The sequence below is a fragment of the Gossypium hirsutum genome, chromosome A10, assembly GCF_007990345.1.
Source record: "Gossypium hirsutum isolate 1008001.06 chromosome A10, Gossypium_hirsutum_v2.1, whole genome shotgun sequence".
Lineage (NCBI taxonomy): Eukaryota > Viridiplantae > Streptophyta > Magnoliopsida > Malvales > Malvaceae > Gossypium > Gossypium hirsutum.
The window spans coordinates 41,760,591-41,770,104 of record NC_053433.1 but is presented as its reverse complement, the minus strand read 5'-3'; the positions used below and the strand labels follow the sequence as shown (position 1 = coordinate 41,770,104).

Genomic DNA, 9,514 nt, shown 5'->3' with positions numbered 1-9,514 from the left:
TCGCATTGAATATATTTATAAGCAATTCTTATTACAAAGTCTTACCCGGACATAATCTCCACACGAAGTTATCGGGTCTTACCCGGACAAAATCCCCACATGTAGTCATCGGGTCTTTAGAGCTCGATATAGTACAAGCACGAAGCTTAAGGACATTAATCAGTGATAATATTCTCGCATAAAGCCTGCGGGGTTTTAACCCGGATATAGTACTGACACAAATGCCCTTCGGGACTTATCACATTTATACACTTTCACATCCATCACATTGGCCACTCGGCCCTGTCACATATATACACTTTCACATTCATTACATCGGCCATTAAGCCTTATCACGCATATACACTTTCACATTCATCACATCGGCCATTAAGCCTTATCACATATATATACACTTTCACATTCATCACATCGGCTATTAGGCCTTATCGCACATATACACTTTCACATTCATCACATCGGCCATTAAGCCTTATCACATATATATACACTTTCACATTCATCACATCGGCCATTAGGCCTTATCACATATATACACTTTCACATTCATCACATCGGCCATTAGGCCCTATTCACATATATACACTTTCACATTCATCACATCGGCCATTAAGCCTTATCACATATATACACTTTCACATTCATCACATCGGCCATTAGGCCTTATCACAATTTAGAATTCACATATGGGTTTAATCAATAGCTTATAAGCAACTAAAACAAGTTTATCAAGGTTTACAACACAATCTCAAATTCAGCACAAGCTGTTTTTCCTGAGCAATAGTCACTAAATTATTTATAACTGGAGCTACAAAACTCCAAATCACTTTCCGTAAATTTTTCCTGAATATAGACTCGTATGTCTTCCATCCATAAAATTTCCAGAATTTTAGGTTTGGCCAATCAATACCAGATTTTTTCTTAAAGTTTTCCCCTGTTTCACTGTTTGACTAATCTGACCACTCTTCACTACGAATAAATTTCTCATTATCAGAAATTCCTTTGCTTACACGGTTTCTTTTAGAAGAAACTAGACTCATTAAGCTTTAATTTCATGTCTCATTCAGCCTCTAATTCAAATCCATGAATTTATGGTGATTTTTCTAAATTCATGTTACTGCTGCTGTCCTGAGCAGGTTTATCACAATTTTACTCTTCTGACATATCCTTTCAGCACTTCATAATATCATATCCATTTGGCAACATATCATATCAATAACTTACCTATACTTCATAATAACCATTAGGCTATATGCATAAAGATTTACAATAGAGTTATGATTCTTTTAATATGTGCTTAACATATCATACTCAATCACATTATAGGCTTTAATACTTAAAACTTACCTCGATCGCTAATGTACGTCAATTCCGACTATTCGACCAATTTCCCTTTTTCCATGATCCGACTTTGTTTCCTTGAGTTCTTGAGCTAATGAACCAAATTTAAACTTATCACATCACTATTGTGTAAAACCACATTCGATTATATTATAATTCGGTTAGCAAGAAATACACTTATTCCTTATAACATTTAGCTTCGAGATCACCACCTCAATCATCTCAAGTACCAAACATGCATTAATACTCTCTTTAGTACAATTTCGTTACTTTAACTAAATACTAAACATATCCTTTTGCTTATCTATACACATTCGCATTTTAACTCATACCAATCATAACAAATAGCATAATATTTGTTAACATATAAAATTATGGTTGACATTACATCATTTACTTCCACTAACCATTTAAGCATAACCTAAGCGCATACATTGCATTGACAAACCAAACCAAAATATCCAATACATAGTCAAACATATAATTGTTATTTCACTCCTTTTCGAACTAATTTATAAAATGCATTCTCAAAGCCATAGCATATCATACATGAAACTTACCAAAGATGAATTAATCATAAGCTATTTATAGTACCTTAACCAAACACAACAACTAACTCCACACATATTTTTTTCTATGCAAATACCAAAGCCGAATCAGCTAAATATACTTATGAATATATATATCATCATCGAAATCACCTAAGCTTAGACATCATTTCTTAATTCCAAGCAAGTTGCCGAATGCAACCTTACTAAATTTTCATGAATTCAAATCATGGATTCAATATACCATTACCATGAAATCAACAACCAAAAATTCATAGACAATTTAGGAAAAATCACATAAAATCGTAACATAAAAGGCATTCATCTAACACTTGATTTTTAAATTCTAACATCAAACTCAAATTTCTTAGCTCATCAACTCATGGCCGAACATCAATTATTCACCAAAACAAATTTTAACTCATGGGTTTTAGAGAAAATTAAGTAAGGGATTCAATGATACTAAAAATTAACAAAACAACTTGAATTTCACCTTGAATTGTTACTTCCAAATGGCCGAAACTTCAAAGCCACAAATTTTATTTTCTTTCTCCTTTGTTCGGCCTCCAAGATGAACTACATGCATGTTCTATTTTTTTTTCTTTCTAATCTCAAGTTACGGCAATGGTAGAGTGAGGATGAACCACCTTTGTTTTTATCACCCATTTCTTCTTTTAATTATTCTTTCTTCCATAATATAAAGCCACTAACTATTATCATGCTAAAATGAAATGCATATAATATCTATCAACTATCATTATGGCCGGCCACTAATTAAAAGTGGTCCATTTGACATGCAAGTCCCTCATGTCAATAACTCATGCATTATTTGGCCACTTTAAATTTCACCTATCACATTATCAAGTCTTATCACATGGGTCCTTTCTTATAAATTAACACCGCCTTGATAAAAATCAAGGCACGAAATATTCACACATACAAATTCCACATACAATAAGCACAGAATATAATATCTAATTATTTTTGTGACTCGGTTTCGTGGTCCCGAAACCACTTTCCGACTAGGGTCACTTTAGGGGTGTCACAGAAACAACCTATAATTTTATATTCTTAAAAATCAACTTATCATGCTTGACTCTCTAATGCCTTAAAGTTTAAACAATCAATGCATAAATCCCTATGTTTTAATTCAAGATATATAAATCAAAATCATAAATCAATTAAAATTTATCCTAAATATGATATGAGAGCTTTTCAAGAGAACAAGGTAATCATTCAGGGATTTTTCTGATAATGACATGAATGCCCCCCCACACTTAAGATGTACATTGCCCTCAATGTACAAAGATAGGTATTATAGAATATAAAAATAAGATAGGGAGAGAAGTGAAACTTCCTGTATGATGAATTCCTCAAACAAGAGTTTTGGAGAGTAATCGGTTCGAGAGTGGAGGAGAATACTCCGGCAGTCGTAGAGGTTCATTAGTCCTTAAGTCCTACACAAAAAGAATATTATATCTAGTGCTAGCTATGGTCGTGGTCGATCAAGACATGGCAGTCACGGAGAACCTTTCCCGGTGGAGTTTTAGCTCTTATGTGACGATGAGCTCTATATAACTGTGATAAAATCAGGAACTTTTTAGGGGATATTAGGAAGAATAATTACTCAAAAAGAAATAATCGAAATTAATACTTAAAAAATAAAATTTCTAAAATCTAATAAAAATAAAAGTAGTTTCAATAAAAATTAAAATAATAAAATAATAAATAAATATTTTTAAACATCTTCATTGCTGGATGGTTCGCGAGGTGGGGCTGGCGATGAGATGTGGAGGTGCTGACAAATCTACTGTAGAGTAGCATCAACATTGTCAAATCGTGGAAAACACTACTACTCGAATCGGTAGAGGCGCTCAGAGATGTCAGCATATGAAGTCGCCGCATGAACTGGACGAGAGGGTGGTGGTGGCTAGGTCGGTGGGTCCTCGTGCTATGGGGGACATCATCAGGAATGTCTTCACAGGCCTCCTCCTCAGTAGATTGGGTGAGACAATACTGGGGAGTGTAAGTTCCTTGGCGCCTCTCGATCATCCTCACGCTAAGCATGCTCGAGATGCTTTGTGGAGACATCTGGCCGATGAGGGTGAGGGATAATTCTTGGGTCACGGTGTTGAGGAGCCCGAAGTGTCGAACCAGTCGAGTCACGTAGGAGCCAATGGAGATGACCCCCTTCCGATGCCGCTCCGTCTGGTGCTGAATCGCAAGGGCAATGAATTAGGCAAGGTTGATGACGTGCCCTTGCGACATACACCATAAGAAGTAGGCGTCGTAAGTGTTGACAATGCCCATGCCCTCTCACCTCCCTGTGATTGTGTGAGCCAAAATGGCGTATAGGTACCTCAGGGATGGTGGGAGAACTGACGCCTTGGAGTGGCTAGGATTTTAGGAGGCTACGCCAGGGGCCAAAGTGTGCCAGCACTTCGAGGGATGTGGCAAGTGAGAGCATGTAGTTCATTTTCTTCCTTGAACTCCTCCGTATATGAACTCTGGGACGCTTAGTTGGCAGACTAACCCACCTAGGCGAAACTGGACCGTGCTGGGATCATCGTAATTTGTCATTATAGTTTAAAGATGGAACGTTAAGCATAGTTCCATCGTGAACTTGAGATACGTCGGCTCGATAATCCCAAAGAACAGCTCCCAAAGGTCGGTGGCTAGGAGGGCCCGAATCGCATCAGCCATTTGAACTTGTTCTACGGCAGCCTAATTGATACAGCAGCCCGCAATTAAGGGTTAGGCCCGAAAGATTTGGAAAATCACTTCTTGGGGCCCTCGGGGTAACTGTAGGAGAGGGTGACGAATTTTCGTGGTTGGACCCGCGAAAATGACGCTCCCTTCTTCTTCTTCGAGGCAGGTACGACAGTCTTTTTACCACGTGAAGATGACATGGTACCTGCATTTAGAATCATCAAGTCATCTTGATGAGTGGTCAAAGTAAAGGGAATACAATTTTCAAATAAAAAGTAGAATTTTAGCCACAACCAAACATAACTAATATAATAATTTTGTGACCATATCATTGTATGAAAATGGGCGTAGTAATGATATGTGTAGGAACAAAGAGTGAGGCTTTTCTAACAACATGATTGAAAAATGCAAATTAAATGATAGACATTGGCATTAAAATATCATGAGAATGAGCATGGTAAAGTCATGGGTATGAGGTTTCCCTAATAACATGATTTAACACGCAATGTATAATAACTAACCTAAGAATGCAAACTAAATAATAAAATAATGAGTAAAATGAAAAATAATTCAAAAGCAATGAAGATTATGCTAATAATAAGCATTAGTAATAAGTAAAATAGAAGTGAAAGGAGTAAACAAACGCTAAGGGAGAGGGATTGAGCATTAAAAATGAAGTTGGAGGCGACGCACAGGCTTGGTAGGGAGGTCGTGTGGAGTTGCAGCGGCTGGGGTTAGGGTTTTTTGAATGGGGAAGAAAGTGAATAGTGCAGGATATTTATAGATTTTGGGGTACATGTCCATGGCACACGCCCGTGTTCCCCAATTTTAGCCCGTGTGATTCTTGAATTTCAAATTTGGGCGCGTCTGACATTTAGTACACGCCCGTGTTCCTTGAGCTTGTGGGTTTACACGGTTGTGTCGCACGACTGTGTCTAGCTTCGTTCGCTTCTCCCATGCCAGTGTGTGCAAGCCCCACGCCCATATTAATTTAACAGGTTTGACCACGGGTGTTCCACATGGGCGTATCGAACACCCAAGCTATTTTGGCAGGCTCGACCATTGTTCTTCCACACGGGCGTGTCACATGCCCGTGTTGTTTTGGCAGGCTCGACCATGGCCATATCGCATGGCTGTGGCGTTTAATCGTAGCCTGTGTTGGAGAAATCTTTTGCCCTGTTTTCACACGGCCTTAAGCATGCCCGTGTGCTTGGCCGTGTCTTTGAGGAAACACCTGTATTCAAGATTTCTATTAGTAAGTTAGGAGTTAAATACCAAAATTTAAAGAAATTAATATTGTTAATGCTCGGGTTGCCTCCCGAGAAGCGCTTATTAATAGTCTAAGCTCAACTTACCTCTCTAGTGAATGGTCATGGTGGTTTGAGGAGTTTATACTCCTCATTCCTGTTATCAATCTCATCAAAATAAGGTTTTACTCGGGTGTTGTTTACCTTAAAAGTGTCGAACTTGGGATGACTCACCTTCACCATACCGAATGGAAAAATACTGAGTACCGTAAGAGGGATTTCCTCATTCGGTGTGGTACTGAAAATATGGGGATCTGCAGCATCTAATAAGACCTTATTACCAACCTTAAGTTGATTTAAAGAGGTATCAGGCTCGTTTTGGCGTAGTTTCGATTTGTCGGGTGTTCTTAGTTTGTGTGTCCGCCATTCATTGAGTTCATCGATTTGTAATCTTTGATCTTCATGAACAGGTCCTCTACTAGTGCTTGAGAATGACTCGTGTGCTTCCTTCAGCCTCATTTTTTGCAAAGTAGGTTACACCATATTCTTAGTTTTAGTAGAATGGTTTAAATGATCACTTTCAATTACTGATGTGTTGCCAGAATTGCGAGCTTGAAGGGTGATTGTTTTGTCTCCTACCCGGAGTGTGAGTTCACCTATGCTAGCATCAAATATGGTTTTAGCAGTTGCTAAAAAGGGCCTTCCTAGAATTAAGGGAGTGTTGCTATCCTCTTCTATGTCTAGAACAATAAAGTCAACGGAAAATATAAATTTATCGATTTTATCTAACACATCTTCAATAATACGTTTAGGGAATCTTATAGTTTTATCTGGTAATTGAATGCTCATCCTAGTTTGTTTGGGTTTCCTGAGACCTAGTTACTTAAACATTTTGTAAGGCATGACGTTGATACTAGCCCTTAGATCAACTAATACATGATTAACATCTAAACTACCAATTAAGCAAGGAATAGTAAAGCTCCCTCGGTCTTTAGTTTGTTGGGTAGTTTATTTTGGAGAATGGCCAAGCAATCTGCGTTCACCTCCACATACGATGCCTCGTCCAACTTTCTCTTATTTGCTAAAAGTTCCTTTAAAAATTTCATAGTGTTTGGCATCTGCGATAGAGCTTCAATAAACTGTAAGTTAATATGTAATTTTTTTAAGAGTGTAAGGAATTTACCAAATTGTTCATCTGAGCGGTCTTTCCTTGTCGCGTTGGGGTATGGGACACGAGGTTTATATTCGATAGTCACTGGTTTGTTTGTATTTTGATCTACCTCACCTTGACCTTTGTTTACCATATTTTCTTGCCTTGATTCTAGTTCAGGCTCAATGATTCCTTTTTCATCTTGAATATTAATTGCGTTTAGTTGTTCCCTTGGGTTAGGTTCGGTATTACCTGGCAAACTACCTTGAGGTTGTTCGGAGATTAGTTTGGAAAGTTGGCCTATCTGAGTTTCGAGCCCTTGGATCGACGCTTGTTGATTTTTAAGTGCTGTCTTGATGTTCTGAAAATGGGTTTCTAACACTGATATAAACTTTGAGAGCATCTCTTCAAGGTTTGGCTTCTTTTCCTGTTGGTAGGGTGGTTGTTGGTAGCCCGGAGGATGTTGTGGTATTTGATTTCCTTGACAGCCCTATGAGAAATTGGGCTGGTTCCTCCAACCTGCAATATAAGTGTAACCATATGGATTGTTTCAAGGTTGAGGATTCTTACCCATGTAGTTTAAGTGCTCGTTATCCATGTTGGAGCCATAGGGTTGGAATTCTGAATGGTTTGCTCCACCTCCACTTGTTTCGGACTGCATTACTAGGTGAACCTGTGAAGAATTAAGAAAACCATCAATCTTTTTATTTAAGAGTTCTCCCTGATTAAAGAGCATGGTGACCGAATTGACATTGTAAACGCCGGTTTTTTTCGTTGGCTTTGTCCTCATGACTTGCCACTGATAGTTATTTAGTGACATCTCCCCTATAAACTCATAGGCATCTTCTGGTGTTTTATTGTTGATGGTTCCGCCAACAGCTGCGTCAACCATTTGCCGAGTCGAAGGATTCAGACCATTGTGAAATGCTTGTCCTTAGAGCCAAAGCGGTAACCCATGGTGGGGACATCTTCTCAAAAGGTCTTTGTATCTCTCTCATGCATCGTAGAGTGTTTCTAAATCCATCTGCACAAAAGAAGAGATATCATTACGTAATTTAGCCATTTTAGTCGGTAAAATATATTTTAGTAAAAATTTTTCGGTTATTTGTTCCCAAGTAGTAATTGACCCTCGTAGTAACGAGTTCAACCACTGTTTAGCTTTGTTCCTCAATGAAAAGGGAAACAACTGAAGACATATGGCATCATCAGAAATGCCATTTATTTTAAATGTATCGCATAGTTCTAAGAAGTTGGCTAAATAAGCGTTGGGATCCTTATCCTGCAAACCATCAAACTTAACAAATTGTTGTATCATTTGAATAGTGTTAGGTTTTAATTTAAAAGTATTTGCAGCTACAGTAGGTCTAACTATGCTTGATTCAGTTCCTGTTAAAGAAGGTTTAGCATAATCATACATAGTGCGTGGAGCAGGATTTTGATTAACCGCAATTACAGGAGGTAGCTGATTGCCTTGGTTTTCAGCCATCTATTCGGTTGGGGGTTGAGTATCGTCTTCTTGCTCGTTCTCTATGTATCTTAAGCTTTGACTTACTTCTCTTTGGTTTCTACGAACTATGCGATCGATTTCTTCGTCAAAAAGTAGTGGCCCTGACAGGTTTCTTCTACACATAAACTATAAAAACCTGCCAAGAGAAAGAAAAAGTAAATAAGTAAGTAATAATAATAGTAATATAAAATTAAATTGCAAGAAAAACAAATGGATAAAGTAATAAAAAATGAGCGTTCCTAAGATCTTAGTTCCCCGACAACGGCGCCAAAAACTTGATCGTGTTATTTCGTGATAGATTTTAAATATTTATAATTAATCGTTCTTGAAACTAACTATTATCACGATGTAGGCAAGTGTACCTATCGAACAGTAGTATAGTTTTAGCAAGACCGGATTGTCGAACCCAAAGGAACTAAAAGTACTAGTAATGACTATCTTTTTATTATCTAGCCTAAGAATAAAGAGGTTTTTGTTTTAATTAACTAATTATCTAAACTAAGAACGCATAGAGAATGGAATTGGAGAATTGCTTTTGGAAAAATTGATTGAATGAAGACAATACCTAAGGAAAAATCCACCTAGATTGTACTTGTTATTCTGGCTCCGAATCGGACGATTTATTCATTTAACTTGTTCCGTAGAGATCCCTAAGTTATGTTATTATCCCTATTCAAGACTAATAATGTCTAATCCCTAGATTGAATAACTGAGACTTTTCTCTAATTAACATTCTAGGGTTGCATTAACTCGATCTATGGATCCCTTTATTAGGTTTCACCCTAATCCGGCAAAATCTTGTCACCCTATGTCTAGGCACGCAATCAACTCCGCTTAATTATGATAAATGTATCTTAGACAGGGTCTATTCCTCCTCTGAATAAGAGCTTATCTTGAATAGTATCATAGGATATCAAAACAAGAATTAAGAACACATAATTAAGAACAAGTTAAATATTTATCATACAATTCAGAAAATAATAACAAGATTCGTCTTAGGTTTCATTCCCCT

General features: G+C 37.5%; 1 non-coding gene across 1 annotated transcript; it reads left to right on the top strand.

The window, feature by feature from the left end:
* Positions 1-7,945: 7,945 nt before the first annotated feature.
* Positions 7,946-8,052, top strand: LOC121209308 (small nucleolar RNA R71). Its single transcript, XR_005904424.1, has one exon. It is a non-coding gene; the product is annotated as a small nucleolar RNA R71 (small nucleolar RNA).
* Positions 8,053-9,514: the final 1,462 nt, after the last annotated feature.